We start from the raw sequence: 16,980 nt of genomic DNA, 5'->3' as shown, positions 1-16,980 counted from the left end.
TACAATAGAAAAATAAGCAAAAGGAATAGACAATTGATGGAAATGGAAACAGAAACTATCAACAGATGTAAAAAGGACTCAACCTCCCTATTAAACAAGGAAATGCAAATTAATTATAATTTTACTGCCATCTTATGGACAAAAATTAAGGACTGACAATACCGAGTGTTAGCAAGAATGTGAAGCAACAGGAATACTCACACACTGCTGATGGGGTGAATTGGTATAATCACTTTAGGGAATAATTTTACAGTAGTGAGCTGAAGATGTGCCAAACCCATGACTGAAAGCTGTGAGTGAATTTGAATGACGTCCCCTCAAAATTCATATGTTGAAGTCCTAACCCCCATTACACTGGAATGTGACCTTATATGGAAGCAGGGTCATTGAAGATATAATTAAAGATGAGGTCACTCGAGTGGGCCCTTGCCCCATATGACTGGTGTCCTTATTAAAAGGGAAAATTTGGACACAAATGATATACACAGGGAGCACGCCATACAAAGATAAAGGCAAAGATTGGGGTGATATTTCTACAAGCCAAGGGACACCAAAGATTTCCAGAAAACCACTGGAAGTTAGGGGAGAGGGATGGAATGGGTTCTGTCTCTTGGCCCTTGGAAGAAATCAACCCTGCTGATTCCTTGATCTTGGACTTCTAGCCTCCAAATGGCTGCTAATAATTTTTATGCTGTTTAAGCCACTCAGTTTGTGATATTGTGTTACAGCAACCCTACAGACTAACACTGAGTAATAGATTAGTTTGATCATATGCTCCTCTCTTAGGATAGCTGTCCCTAGAAACATGAGTTATGGGGATATAATCTTTCCAGTTCAGATTAACCAAGAATTAGCCTTTACCATAACTTCCATCATAATTTCCAACTTGTAGTATTTAAATCATCCACAATTACAATTCAGGACAGAGTAAATATATGGTAATGAATATGAATGCGTTAATAATGGCATTTTAAAGATACACACATGTGTGCATAAATATACACACATACATAAATATAAAGAAACTATTGATTGGGAACAAATCATCTGATGCACCCGTTTGCTTCTACAAAGGTGACATATTTATTTGGACACATTAGATTAGATTCAGGAAACCACAGTAGGGCTGGGAGGAAATGTGCTTTTTCAAACCAGATAATGCTGAAATAGTCACTGGAACTTAGATGAATGGAAATTTATGAGGTCACAGCCTTTGTTCCCTGTCCCTCCAGATTCTAAGAATTTTTGTCATTGTGGGATGTGTTCTAGAATGTAGAATCATGGGATTATAAAAGGTGCATGTGTTCTCATTGGTTGTAACTTTCGGTTCAGGCTTCTGCCATGCCACATTTGTTAAAGACACCACTGCTAAATAGACCTAGCTGATCCTGGCTAAGGTACTGCATAGCTAACCAGTTTTACGTGGTGGGAAAATGTGTAGGTTTTCTGAGCTAATCTCTCTGGAAGCGTGCGGGGCTATATATGGAGGAAGCTTGATAGCGGCGTCCTATGGCCAGTGGCAGTAAAATGAGCTACAAAGGGAAATCAGCCTTGGCATCTGTGATTTCAGAAGAGGATTTGGGAATGTCTTAATGTGAGTAGCAAGGGCACCAAATGCACTATATTCTTAGGTAAGAGTTCACAGAGGGATACATGTTGGAATCCTCCTCTGGAAGGAGATAGATGTTGGAAAGTTCCTCTGCAAATAAAGTTAGCAGGCCAGGTGATTGAGTTAAAATCTGCAACACAATTTGATCTGCAGGACCTCTAGCCTATCCAATACAGGATTTCTTGTTTCTCCAAAATTAACTGGAAGGGTTAGGACCTCTTACACTGCTTCTTGATGATACAGACTCTTTTGTGAAGGGACGGATCTTACCCGAAGTTAGGCAGTTAGAATATTTTCCTAGAAGGCATGGAACCAGCATACCCCCAGTAGCTCAAGGCTAACCAACAAGGTGGAAGAGGGAAGCTAAATGGAATTCAAATAATATCCTACAAGTACAGTATAGCTGTGATGGTTGTAGGGGACATGGTGGTGACTCTTTTTTTTTATTATTTATTTATTTATTTATTTATTTGGCTGCATCAGGTCTTAGTTGTGGCACACGGGGTCTTTAGTTGTGGCATGTGGAATCTAGTTCCCTGACCAGGATAGAACCCAGGCCCCCTGCATTTGGAGCTCAGAGTCTTAGCCACTGGACCAGCAGGGAAGTCCCAGTGGTAAGACTCTTGAGGAAACTGAGAGGCAGGCATATTAAATATAATTGATTTTTCTGGTAAATTATAAGAAAGAGGGTGCAGAAGAGAACTAGAGTGTGATGGAAGGGCCTTACTATGGATAACTTAGACAGTGAGAAGTTAGAAGTAGGTAATGATCGCTGCTATTACCTTTTGGTCTAAGAAAAAGTGTGTTTTGATGGGGTATGATTAACTTCTTGTCAACCATACCGAGAGTTTACAACCATGGCCATAGTCCCTTTTCTCCAGCCCATCTCTCCACCCCCACCCTTCCCAGACTGTCCCTTCCACAGAGGCCTGCAGGGGCTGCTGCAGGTACAATCTTCATGTCAGCAGTCTGGTGATGCCTTCTTGACCAGCCTTTATTTTGGGGATATTCTAAGCATGGGCAAGGAAAGCTTTCCGTGTCCTCGCTTACTCCAGTAGGTATGCCTGCTTACCTTTACCTGTAGGCTTGAACCAAGCCACCGTGACAGATTGGTCTGAGCAGATTGGCCCTAAAGACTCCTTCAGTTAACCCGCTATTAATTCTGCAAGGGACATAATACAAGAGAGATACCAAGCAATTTCTCCCTCTCTATTTTAATGTGGCAGAAATCAAGTAGGCTATGTATCCTACTTCTTCAGCCCTGCCTTTTCTCCATTCCCACTGAAATTTATATATTCCTTCTTCTAATACATATACCCCACCCATATGGCCTTTTACTCAAAATAACCATGAACTAAAAAGAATTTTAAGCAGGAATATTATTAGCTCCACCGTTTACCAGCTCTATGGCTCAGGAAGTTCCTTTAACTTTTCTGGATCCAGATGAATATCTCCCTCTGTAAAGCTCATGATGGTAGGACTAGATCAACATTTTCTGGCAGGTAGTTCAAGAACCCCTAGCTGTTCCAGACTGTTTTCCAGGGCATTCAGGTCAATATATGTCGCAATGATATTTGTTTCCATTTATATATTTACCTGATAAAAAATTATTTTAAATTTTCCATTGAAATGGAAATATTTCAGAGCCTCCAATAGCACACTAGGTGACCGTGTTGTGGTTGGTGAAGTTCAGATGATTTGGGAACAGTTTATTACACCTATACAGAGAAAGCCTCAATCATTTGGACTGTTATTCAGTATTGTTTTTTAATTTGGGAAGGGATGTTAACATTTATACAGGATATTGACGTTTATGCAGTTAAGATACAGAACACTTCCATTACGGTAAGAGTCTCTCATATTGCTTTTTTATACCTACTCCCAATTCCCTCCCATTCACTCCCTCTTTAGCTCCTGGCAACCATTAATCTGTTCTCCATTTTAAGAATGTTCTATAAATGAAATCATACAGTATGTAACCCTTTGGAATTCACTTTCTTCACTCAGCATAATCCTCTGAAGATCCATGCAGATTGTTGGTGTATCAGTAGTTCATTCCTTTCTGTTGCTGAGTAGTATTCCACGCTATGGATATACCACTGTTTGTTTAACCATTTACCTGTCAAAGGACATCCAGGTTGTCGCCAGTTTTGGGCCATTACAAATAAAGCTGCTATGAACGTTCGTATTCAGATTTTTCAGTCAATGTAAGTTTTCATTGCTCTGGTCTAAATGTTCAGAACTGCAATTGCTGGGTTGTATGGTAGCTTTATATTTAAGTTTTTAAGAAACAGGCAAACTATTTTCCAAAGTGGCTATATCATTCTACATTTCTACCAGCTATGCATGAACGATCCAATTTTCCACATTTTTGCCAGTATTTGATGTTGTCACTTTTTTTTGTTGTTTTTTTAGTCATTCTAGCAGATGTGTAGTTATGTCTCATTGTGGTTGTAATTTGCATTTCCTTAATGGCTTATTGATGCCGAACATCTTTTCATGTATTTATTTATCATTTATATTGGCTCTTCTCACCAAAAAAAAAAAAAAAACGGTAACTGTGAGGTGATAGGTGATGGATGTGTTAACTTGATTATGGCAGTCATTTTACAATATATACATACATCAAATCATCACATTGTATACTTTAAATAGATACAGTGTTGTCAATTATACCTCAATAAAACAAACAAACAAAATTACCAGCACACCACTAACTTTAGCTCACCTATTTCTCCTTTCTCTGATTTCCTATGTCCTCTAAGTTAGTACTACATGGGTTAGAAATAGTTTGATTTCTGCTTCCTCTTTGCTAGTTTTGAGAGCAGAAAACATGATTTCTACTTCTTGTACTTTCCCACGGCACTTTCTACAGAGCTAGTCAGAAAGTAGGTGGACCTAATAAATATAGCGAAATCAATTGATATATTGTTACAGCTTTGAGGGAATCATCAGCGATCATAAGTGATGAAAGAAACATGGACTTGAGAACCCTAATTTTTTTTTTCTTACCATCAATATCTTGTTTTTTCTTAAAGATCACTGAAGGAAAATATTCAACCAGGCTCTGAAGAAGTGTTCCAGAGCTTGGGCATAAGCTATTCTCGCTTCTTCACATGCATATCTTTGGCCTGAGGCTGCACTATTTAATTTTTGTTTATTTTTTAGTAATCTCTGTTTACTCCAGCAATTCATTCAGACAGCTAGGCAGTTGATTCCTTAACCTACTGTGTTTTGTTCAAAAGATCTTCTACCAATATTGTTTCTTGAAGAATGGATTCATTTCTTAGCCAGTAGCAGGCAGTTCATAATATGTTTAAATACTTACAGTCTCATTTTCCTCCACAAGACTCTTTTTATTCTAGTTTATTTTATCTTATTTTTCTATTTCAGTCTTGAAGATTTTATTGGATTTCGATCCTACTCTATTTCCTTCCAGCCCCCTTGGGCTCCATTTAAGATGAGAGAAAAATATGGAGAGAAAGGTAAAAATTAACCATAAATATGTCAAATTGATCCTTTTCTTAATCACTGGTAAGCTCATTTACATTAAATGATATGACAGATATGTTTGCTCTTTTTTGTAGTTTTTAAAAATATCTTTTCCTATGGAATCTGTTATTTTTTATGTAATTCTTCAGATATTTAGGAAGACTTTATTTTTTGTTTCATGATTATATTTATAATATTACTTATCTCTCTTGGTTTCTAATTTTCCTAGACAGTACCTGTTAGTTTCCTTCTAGGAACAACTGATAAAATTATAACATTCCTTTTTTGTTTCCCTTGCTGTGCATTTCCTCTCTCGCCCAATTTTAGTAAAAAATATTGCTTTTCTTAGTGTTCACCTTCATATGTTAAATATTTTTATAATCCCATGATTTGGTATGTCAGATTTACTTTTATCATCTTACTCCCAGCTACACCAGATGAAGCCATCAATGCCACTTACCTTCTTTTCCTTTCTGTCCCATATTCATGTTAATTATATCTGTGTTGTCAGGACATATAACATCAACATCCTGTTCTGTAACCCTAATTCCTACATTTGTTATTAGTTTCTACAGTTAAGTATGTTTTTTCAATATTCTCTGCTGTCAAAGATGGGAAATTTTCCCTCTATGCTTCTTGGTTATTTTGGCTGCTCTAATAATGAAATTGACACAAGGCAGATTAACAGGGGGGAAAATTAATTTTGCATGTACAGGTCATAGAAATATGAGACTCAAAGAAGTGACCAAAGCAGGCAGCTTTTATATCTTTTAGACAAAGAAACAATACATTTGTGAAGAATTGACAAGACAAAGAAGTTTGGGCTTGAGGTAGTAAATTGGTAAAGAAGTAACAAGTTTTGTTTATACAGCTTTCTCGGTCCTGAACTTCATATCTCTGGAGATAAGGATGTCTCTTTGCCTTCTGGTACAGGGAAGGTGCCTTGCGTATGGGAGATTTATTTCCTATTTTCAGGGGAGCAAAAAGGGTCAGAGTGTTCCTCTCATGTCAGCTGTTTCTTCTGTAACTTTAATTCAAAATAATCAACATGCCAAAGTGGCCTATTTTGAGGCATCGACCTCCATCACTGCTAATCCATATGTTACAGTTACCCCAGTCATTTATCGTTTGGCTGAATTAATCCCTTAGCAGTTTCTTTTTTTTTTTCCCCATAGGTGATTATTAAATCACATCTGAATTTACGCTGATTTGTTATACATCAGCAATTTCTGATGTACAGCAAAGCAATTCAGTTATACATATGCCAAGCATAGTACCTTGCACATAGAAATTACTTTTAAAATGTTGAATGAAGAAAAGGATATATGAATAGTAAAATAAAGTTCAAATGATAAAAATTATTCACAATCCATACTCAGTAGTCTAGTTCTGTCCTAACAGCTCACAAACTACCTGCTTATATTTTGCTTCAGTTTAAAAAAATCATGACATTTACCTTTCCAAAGCTTCCCGATACCTCTTTCATTCTCTATCTTGCTCAGACTTTACCAACAGTATTTCTGTGACCAGAGCTGGCTGTTTTTCAGTCTCTAGGACGTAACTTGCCTGGACCTGGATACCTGTCGTTTTAATATTTGCCATTCACCTAAACTGTGAATATACCGCTCTTTCCTGCTTCTACTTCTTTCTCTTTAAAGAACTGTTCTCTAAAAAGTTCTATAGTTTTAGCACTTATTCATTCAACCATTCATTCATTCATGTCACCTCAGTTAATGTGATTCTTTAGCTTTTAACATTATCATCACTGATCTTTTTGTTTATCCGTATTATAGGAGCTATCTTTCATATAGTCCCTTTTAGTATCTGAGCTCATGAAAGAGATTGCAGTGAACCACGGTAATTTCTTTCAATGCCTCAGCCACCCTTTTCTTCCTCAGTGAAATGATTAGAATTTTACATCCAGTCTACCCACCCTCCTGAATCATTGCCAATCTGGAAACTTTATGAATTCTAATTTCTCTTATTTCCTGTCTGAAATATCCAGTTTTTGTTTCTCTTAATTAATATAAATCCATGGTACCACGATTTATATGTGAGGTATTTTATATGCAAAGGTTAAGAATCAAGTAACAGTATTAATAGTAGATGTTATCCAATATATAAAAATGTGGGTCATATTTATTTTACCAGTTATATTAGAGTACATTGATTCCGTAGTAACAACATGTTTTTCTTTGATAATTTAAAAGCTTAATTGGGAAAAATCTTAGATGAAATTATCTTCTTAGGATTGAAGAATAAGGATCTTAAATTTATTTGTTAGATGAATATTTATTGCTACATTTCTACATTTCTATATACTCACTGCGGAGTTTATAATAGTTATATTCTCTGAATTCTTTTTTTCATTACCAAGTCACTTCTGTGTGAAACAAAAGCTCCATAAATATCCTCAGAAGTATCCTGAATGGCTTTTCTATTTGTTTCCTTTTATTTAATTTCTGCCTGACTTTAGCCTGAGGGCCTAATAGTTAATTGTAGTCAAAGTGAAAGTTTAAAATCAACTCAGAACTAGGTTGCAGCTTGCCTGGAACCAAGGGATTTGCAAATCTATAACTGGTTCAGCTCTTGGGAGCTGAGTTAATTATGGCAAATCACACTAATTAAATTATTGAGTAGGTCTTTATTAAAAACAGATCTATTATGTTTTAGAAGGCATTGTGGATTTGCCTTAAGACTCCCAGCTTATCTTTCCCTGTATTATGAAGTTCCTCTTTAGACATTTAGTTTAAGTAATAACCTTAAACATATGGTGAAGCTGCAGGTTTCTCTTGCTGTTGTTTAGGTCTCCAGGCTTTCAATTCAATTCACATTCATTGAACACCCACGTTGTGCAAATCCCACGTGTTACCCCCTACGTCCTCAGAGGTTACAAGTGAAAACCTCATGTAAGAAATGTGCATAAATGATTACAATGCAAGGCAAACAAACAGAAATACATAATCAGAAAATAAAGGAGAAAAAGCGATGAGTTCTGACAGGGTTAGAAGAACTTCACAGAGATGGAGAAAGAAGATTTAAGCTGGTCTTAAAGGAGCAGAAGGACCGCTACAGGCAGAAATGGGGAGCAGCGCTGAGGGCATATGAGACAGGCCACAGTGTGACTAGGACACAGAGGGAAGAATGTGCAGAGCCTGATTAGAGAGCAAGCAAGTTACGCTAAGGTGGCAGGTGAAGTCTTGAGGGGCATGACAACGCCCGGGTCTCTATGGCAGTGCTTGGTAAATTTTTGGTTTGGCTACTTTGTTGAGTTGCTTGAATCACGGAGCAAAGCAGCCATTACAATCAAACTTGCCAGGTACAGGGACAGCTCTGAGTGTGCCTCTGCTTTGAGCCACTTGAGCAGGGGCTACTCTGCAATGGAAAGATACTGCACAACATCTCTCACTCCAGCATGGGAAGGGGGAGGGCAGTGATTCTACATGGGAGCACCAATGCACACACACACCTGCACTCACACTCCTGGGAGGCATCCGGCACACAGCCAAGCCTGTCTATGTTAAAATCCTAGCTCCGGGGGGACGTCCGTTTTCCAGTTTTCATCGTGAAGACACCTCTAATGTAAAGATGGTCAATGTACCTAAAACCCGAAGGACTTTCTGTAAGGAGTGTGGAAAGCATCAGCCTCACAAAGTGACCCAGTATAGGAAGGGCGAAGATTCCCAGTATGTCCAGCGAAAGAGGCTATGATCAGAAGCAGAGTGGCTACGGTGGGCAAGCAAAGCCAGTTTTCCAGAAGAAGACTAAAACCACAGAGAAGATCATGCCGAGGCTTGAATGTGTGGAGCCCTACTGCAGATCCAAGAGGACGCTGGCCATTAAGAGACGCAAGCAGTTTGAACTTGGAGGAGGTAAGAAGAGAAAGGGCCAAGTGATCTACTTCTAAGCTTTGTGAATATTTTGTTCTTCTGTTTTTGAGAGGAAAATGTTGAAGTTATAGAAAAATTGCCTGTATGAGAATAAATACAGTAATATTCCTAAAAAAAAAAAAAAATCCTAGCTCTGCCCCTACTAGCTATGCAAACTTTACCTAACCCCCTGAGTCTTACTTCCTCCTTGAAAAATGACCATGATAATATCATACCTACTTTGCAGGAAAGTTGTGAGGATTAAATGTGAGTTAATGCACATACAAGACTAGGGCTTCATAATACAGCTCCTCGGTGCAATTTAGAAAATCTCAATCCTCTCTACAGGTCGGTACAACCCATCTTCAGGGCACTCATATCAGTGATTGGAGATGACCATGGATTTCAGTCCCCTTGCTCCTTCACCCAAGCATCCTTGTGCAGGGTGCAACCTGCACAACTGTACACAGAAACCCTGAGGAAAGGTCTTAGCATAATGCTTGGTTATAACAAGATATAATGCTTGGTTATAATAAATATTGGCCATCATTATAATTACTAGGTGGCAAGTCACTCCAAAACGGCGTTGAGGCTCAGCTGGAGACCATCTAGTTAAGCCAGTTGTGAAAAGAGACTGATGTATTCACTGCGCTCACGTAGGTCTTAGAAGAGTTCAAAATACAGAACTGGAAAGCAAACCAGCGGGCATCCATTCCTGTGTGACTCTCCTCCCACTAGGTGGTGCTGTCTTTCACACAAGCACGGCTTCAGCCGCTTGGGTGGAGCTGACCTCCGTTTAGAAATGGCCTTCATTTACCAAACATTCAATCAATAGCCATTTGGTATCTGTGTCCCACAGGCTTCCTTCAACTCTTTGGAGGTGTTACTTCTCTCTCAGAGCAGCAGCGTTCCACAGTATATTTAAACACTGCTCCAAGGAAATGATTCTCACTAGATGGTAGAAAGCTGTAGGAGGGCTGTCGGCTGCTGTGAAAAAAACTCCGTTAAGTTCCTAACTCTTTGGATTCAAAACCAGAATGTTAGCAATAATTTATTTAACAAGTAACAGCATCACTGTACTATTTGATGACCTTGGGCGTGGTTAGAATGTGAGTGTGGAAGCAGGACGTGATAACTCAACTGTGAAGGGGATCCTGCCCAACTTGAGTCCCAAAACTACATTTTTGTCATTTTTATCTTTATCAGTTTTAAATTTTTGTGGTTCTAAAGAACTTGTGAGCTTCACTACACAAAAGATAAGTTTCTGAGAAGTCTTTTAGTTAAAGCTGGTACATCAAATTATGAGGATAACTTGCTGCTTAAGAAGTTAGTTAATAAATTACTTTGTAAAATGAAATTTTTCTTCTATTGCTATTTAAGTCCAGTTGTGAATATACCATTTATGCTTGTATAGTTTCTCCCTTTTTGTCACTCCCAAGCCTGACAGATTTTGAGGAGAAAATATGAGACTTCAAGGGTATTTTTCAAGAGACTACTGCAAAGCACTTAAGACAGTATGAATGAACTTTTTAGATAAAGCAAATGGATTGATTAATAAACTCTAAAGAGCCGTTGGACTGCTCCTGCTGTTCGTGCTGGGCAGTGCTGGGGCAGACGTTGCACTACGGCTGCTCCTTGTCCACTTGTAAAGAAAGCACCTCCTATTAATTTGGGACAAATCTACATCTCAGTTTTAGTGGTGCAATATCTGCAAAACAAGAAGAGGGAGGAGAAAGTGTGAAATCAGATCATGATGTTGTCCTGACGAAAATGCTCCCGTAGCTTCCTCTCGCAGCAGTGGTTCTCAGACTCAGAATGCCTGGGGGATAGACTCATTCCACAGCATCTGAAGCCTACATCTTTGTAGAAGGAAGGATGTGATGAGGATGAGAGATAAAGCTATATTAGAATATCCAAAGGGAGTGTGTGTTCAAAATGTTCAGACCATACCTACAGCCTCTGAGATTCTGGTGAATAATATACCACATACACTAGTTCACCCCAGGGAGAAAAGTCCTTTCTCCACTGCCCTGGAGGAAGAAATAAAACCCTGAATTCCCCAGTTCAGTATGTAACATCCTACATATTCTAACTCCTGACTAAATCTCCTGCTCATTTACTGCAGGCTCCTCAATGCCTTTTGGGACCAGCTGTAATATGTGCCCATAATTCCCTTCAGACCTATGTGCATTTTTTCTGCCTGGAATACTTGTCCCTTTTTTTAGATTATCCAAAAAGTCCTTCTTATCCTTCAAGTCTCAAGCCTTTATCTTCTCTGGGACACGTTCTTGTCTTCTCCTGGAAGCTAATTATCACCATCTTTGGGTCATCTCTTTATCTCCTCCATCAATTAAGAACTGCCTTGTTTAATACTATCATTGTACCAGGCACCTAATAGTAAATAAACCCATGCCTAGTGAATAAATGAATGCAGCAGTGTTCAGTGGGGATGTATCTCATCCAGGTTACTCAGAAATGATAACTCAAGACTGTGAAAGAAACCGCTGTAAATCTTATTTAAGAATTAATCAATTAGCCTGTGTTTCAAAATCTCATTCAGATAGAAGGCAAAGAGATGGCAAGCATCGCAAACAAAAATACTTCAGCAGAATCAGAAATTTTAAAAATAAAGCATTCAAGCTATAGAAGATAAAATGATAGTGTTACAGATTCTGAAAATTAAAAAAGAAATTCAACTCATATAATTCCAGGCCTAATTTCAATATTACAGCTGAGAAAGAGAAAATCCCAAGAGGTAATTTCAAAGTATCTCGGCACTTTCCTTTCTGATGATCTTATGTCACAGGAGGCCATGTCAGGGGAAGTGAGCTCTAAGACAAGCTGGAAGTGAGGGCCATTAAGCACAGCAAAATTCTAAGCATCCCCGAAAGTCCTCTCAGACAGTGGTCACCATGCTGTAGTCCTGTCCTCTACCTCGACCACTTGTTCCTCCTTTTAAGGAATTATAATACAACAGTTTTCAATTCTACTTAAATTTCTGTTGTATGATGTCCTTTTGATTCTCAATCAGTTGCTAATACAAACTTTAAAAAACCAGTTTTTATAGATCAATGGCCCTTTTTCATAAAGTGAGAAGAAAAAAATGAGCGAGAGGTTTTTTCAGACAGAAAAGGCATAAGAAATGGAAGTAACATTCCTAAATTTAGGGGAGTTGTCTGTGCATCTCACAGGCCCCTAAACATAAGAACACTGTGTCTTTATTCTTCATGTTGAGAAGCAGAGCATAGCGGGAGAAAGATGAGAAATCTCTGAAATGAAGCCTGGACAGTTAGTGAGATGATTCTGGAATAGAAGACAAAACCAAAAAGTTGCTAAGTCCCATGGTCAGTTCTTAATCTTCATCTTACTTGACCTAGCAGCAGAATTTGATACAGTTGATTGCGATCTCTTGCTGCAAATGTTTTTCTTCCCTTAGCTTGCATTCTGTCTTGTGGCTTTGGTTAGCCCCAGGGCTCATCTCTTGAATGCCTTGATTTTTATATCTTTGTGTATTAGTTTGGTGAGCACCTCTAGCCTCATGGCTTTATGTATCACTATTTTTTTTTTCTAGCTCAGACCTCCCAACCCCCCAAATGTGGACTCACATTTACCTGCCTCTTTAACCTTCCCTCTTGGACTTTGACAGGTATTTCAAGCTTTATGTGATCCAAGCTGAGCTCCCATTCCTCTTCTCTAAACCTGCTCCTCCTGGGACATTTTCCATCTCAGTTTATGGCAACTGTATCCTTCCGGTGGCTTAGACTCCATCCTGGTCTCCCCCTCACAAATCTAACATCAAATCTAAGACAAATTCTGTAAATTTACCTTCAAACAGAGCAGAATACCTGCATGTTAGATGATGATATGTTGTGCTCATTGCTGTATCCTGAGTATCCAGAAAAGAAAACCCTCTTGAAAGTACTCACTCACACTGACACTGGGTGGTCCAGACCTTCAGGATTGTACCCAGACTTTCCAAGCTGCATCAAAACACTTCAACAAAACCTCAAAACTCACCTTGATTTTAATAGTTTTGAATTACAGGAAATGTGAAAATTTGCCTTATTAAATCTTCAAATCAAGTTACAACTAACCTGCAAATAATGTATGATAGTAGAAATTCTATTTTGGAAATATCAGAGTGTTTTCTCCCAGCACTGACACTAGTTATTAGAGGTAAATCTAAGTCTAGCAGAAATAATCACATTTTTCTAGTTTCCTAAAAGAATCACTAAGCTTAACTTTTATATTGGAACTGTTTGAACAAAATGGTGAGTCAATATTGAAATGTAAAAATAAAGATCTGAATGCAAGTGGGGGGGCAATACCAGGATCTCTTAATGGTAATGAATTCATATTGAAATTTTTAAATTTTAGCATGGTAAGTTTTCCTCATTAAATTCACATAATTTTTCTACAACAAGTAATGTCAAAATTCCCTTTTTCATAATTAACTATTAATTAATGGAATGTCATTCATTGGCAACTTCAAAAAATAAAAATATAACAACAGGTGCACATGAAAAGATCATTTATTTTCAGAAAGAACAGAATAGAATACTGGATTTTCAACAATTCAAATTTTACTTTGGTTGTCAATATAAAGCTCTATTATACAGTCTTGTGATTATGTTTAGTTTATATAAAACAAGATACTAAGAATAGTGAGTCTCCCTGCCTTAGCATTATCAATTTAGGATATGTAAGAGGTTAGAATTAGAAAAGACTAGAAGAAAAAGACTCAAAATACTTTGATTATCCATTAATGTAAAACCGATCTCATTTTAAAACCCAGCTGTGTGTGCCTATGTGTCTTCTGTTCTCTGACCCGCTCCTCCATAGCCTGTTTATGTCTTAGCTCTCTCACCAAATTTGGACTTCTTTTCTACTTATTTTCTCTGCACAATGGTAAACTTCTTCAGGACTAGAACTGTGTCCACGCCCCCATCTTGGCATGCATGTCCTGAGCAGTCTAGCACCACATTCTGCGTATACTAAAATGTCTGCATGTCTAGAATAGACATCTGAATGGGATAGTTGCTTTAATGTCCATTTTATGTCCCAGAAGTTTGATACTATTAGTAAGTCCTGTATCTGTTGAACAATTACCATTTTTTCAAAGAACTTCAGTAATTATGCTATTTTATTCTCATAATGACGTGAATTAAGGAGAGCAGTGTTATTACACAGGTGGGAACTAAGGCACAGGCATTTCCATGGTTTGCCTTCATTCACAAAGACGTGGACAGATCTGAGACTAACATATAGATTCCTTGCTTTCTTTTCATTCAGGTTTCTTTCTCTCAGATGCACTTGAAATGTCTCTCGCAGTATTGAAAATTAAGAGCTTTGGTTCTAAAAGAAAAAGAAAGATCAACCTGCTTTCTTAAAATTCACTTTGATTCAGTATTAATTGAATCAACCTTTAGTTAAGTGAGACAGGATATAACTGCTAACCCACATGAACTAGTCACCAGTGTTTGGCAAACCATTTAGCACATATTTGATATGTGCTATGTGGCAAGCACTTTACCAGACACTGGTGATGAAGTGGTAAGTGTAACCGGGGCCCAGTACAGAAGGTTCCCCACTTTTTGCCCATTATTGGTTTAGTGTGCGATCTACAGCACTACCTTACTGAAAACTACCCTCTCATCACTTGCCTTTGTGCTGCTGCATGGAAACAAAATGATGGAGTGATGTCAACAATGCAGGTTCTCCCGGGGGGCCTGTGACATCACTGCTCCTGATGGAGGGCGGCGCTAATACATTTGACTCACAGTTTCAGTAGAGTTTCAGTCTGGAAAAAAACAAAACAGAACAAAACAAAACAAAACAAAACAAAACAAAACAAAACAAAACAAAGCAAAACAAAAAACCCGCAAACAGTAGAAAGCAAAGCAAAAGCAAACAAGTAATTATCAAAGAACTGGGAAGCATACATACTAAAATAAAGGATTTGTTTTCTTTTCTCAAATTTTTCTGCTCTGTATTATACACAACTGAAATAAAATGTGCATTTGTAAAATAACAGCCTCCAAGACCAAAATAATGAGCAAATGCGGAAAGCGAGAAAGGGGAAGAAAAATTTGAAATATACCAAAGTAAAACTGAAGCCAAGTGAGATGTACACAGTACCGCTCACTAAACTACAAAATAACAGGATGAGAAACAGGAGGTTCTCCAAGATGTGTGACTGACACTGTTTTGTGCAAGAGGCGAAGATAAAGCTACAGTCTGATGAGGCTTTTAATGGAGCATGGACTATATCAGAAGAGAATATGATAAATGGTTTTGTGGGGTGGATGGGATTGTCACAGCTAATCGTAACAAGAGCTGTATCTTAAATTCACAAAGGCCTGCAAGCCCCATACTTGTTTTCAGGAACACAGAGTACCCTTGGGCAAATGAGAAGTGTGGTGGCAGCCAGTGCCTTAAACATGAAGACCGGGAAGCCACATGGCTCCCTGGAAGTTCACGTACAAGGCTGCCCAAATCTCCTGTTCCCCAAATAAAAATAAGTGGTTCCAGGGACACTCCCTGTGCTGCAACCATTTCAACCTAAGACTCCCCGTATCAGTTGCTAAAGTTAGCACCTTGACATGGGACATGCATTTCTTGCTATATATAGATAGAAGGGACACGGATTTGGATGTGGGTAGAGTTATACGTACCTTCCTCAGAACACTGGTAGTATTCAGTAGTCGTTCACTGCTTGATCTCACCCCTCACTGACACTCACCCTCACCTATAAACCAGGGGTACACTGTTCAAAAATCCAATTCACTGTTTCCATTTGAGAAAACCAGCTGGAAAAGCCAATTCCCAAAACAGGCAAATGTGGAAGTGAATATTAGTATTACGAATAGATCACTCTCTTCAATGTTTGAATTACTCAAAGCCTGCTTTCCTGTGTGTATATAGATGATTAGCTACTTGAGGAATAGATGTGATAAAAATGATGAGTGCCATGGTCATTGTGTTATTATTTTTTATTATTATGGTTATGATTATTGTTATTTCTCCCATATTACAGATGAATAAATTGTCAGAAGTTTTAAATTGCAAGTCTAAGGTGACAGAGACAGTAAGTGGTGAGGCAAGACTTGTTCATAAGTCTATGTCATCAGTACCATAATTTTCATTTATCTAACACTGTTTCTCTTTTTTATTCTTTCTATTATTTTAAACATTATTTTAAGCATTGTGTGGTATAAGGAGATCTATGATAATTATTATATAAATGGATAAAACAGGCATACATTTATTCATATGAGAGCAGAAATGTCCCTGAAATGTGCCAAACCACATTTGTAAATGTTAGGTGTAGATTTTTTTCATAAACTGAATTATACTCTAAACCTTCACAAGAATTTTTAATATTGTAAGTTAAGAAGAACTATAAAATTAGAGAGCTTCACAAAGCTGCTTGCTTTTTATAAGAATTCTTTATTGAAAAATTCCAAATCAGATTAATAATTATAACACATGCACAATGTGCTAGCCTTCAACCTTGACTATTTCAAGACATGGTTAATGGTGGTATAAACACAAAATATTTCTTGGGGTTTGCTCCAAGGATGACAGAAATACAGCATCTTTTATCACAAAGAGCAAATAAAACCTCTGATTTCACATTTATGGTTTTCCACATTTTGAAACAAAACTGGTAAATTCACTACAATCTATGTGTTTATTCATTAACAATAAGTACAGAGAGTGAATCAGAGAGATGAGAAGAAAAACAAAAGCATATAGTACTCCCCGAAGCTTAGGGAGTAGGGAGTTCCAGGAAAAAAATGAGCGATCAATTCGAACAGAGGGCCTGAAAAATAAGAAATAAGTGTCCATCCACCTTAGACGCTAGGTCAGTGAGACCCTTGAGAAGTGTTGTTTTAGTGGAGTGGTGGGGACAGAAGCCAGATGGCTTTGTGAATGCTGACAGTGGCTGAGTTAATCTAAGGATACCCACGTCCAAACAAACTTAAGGCAGATTGTTTTCATTAGAAA

The 16,980-nt window shown here is 37.9% G+C and overlaps 1 pseudogene; it reads left to right on the top strand.

The window, feature by feature from the left end:
* Window positions 1-1,527: 1,527 nt before the first annotated feature.
* Window positions 1,528-9,008, top strand: LOC130852372 (60S ribosomal protein L36a-like; annotated as a pseudogene).
* The last annotated feature ends 7,972 nt before the right edge of the window (window positions 9,009-16,980 follow it).

This window comes from Hippopotamus amphibius, chromosome 4 (assembly GCF_030028045.1).
Source record: "Hippopotamus amphibius kiboko isolate mHipAmp2 chromosome 4, mHipAmp2.hap2, whole genome shotgun sequence".
Taxonomy (NCBI): domain Eukaryota; kingdom Metazoa; phylum Chordata; class Mammalia; order Artiodactyla; family Hippopotamidae; genus Hippopotamus; species Hippopotamus amphibius.
This window is presented reverse-complemented; position numbering and strand designations above follow the sequence as displayed.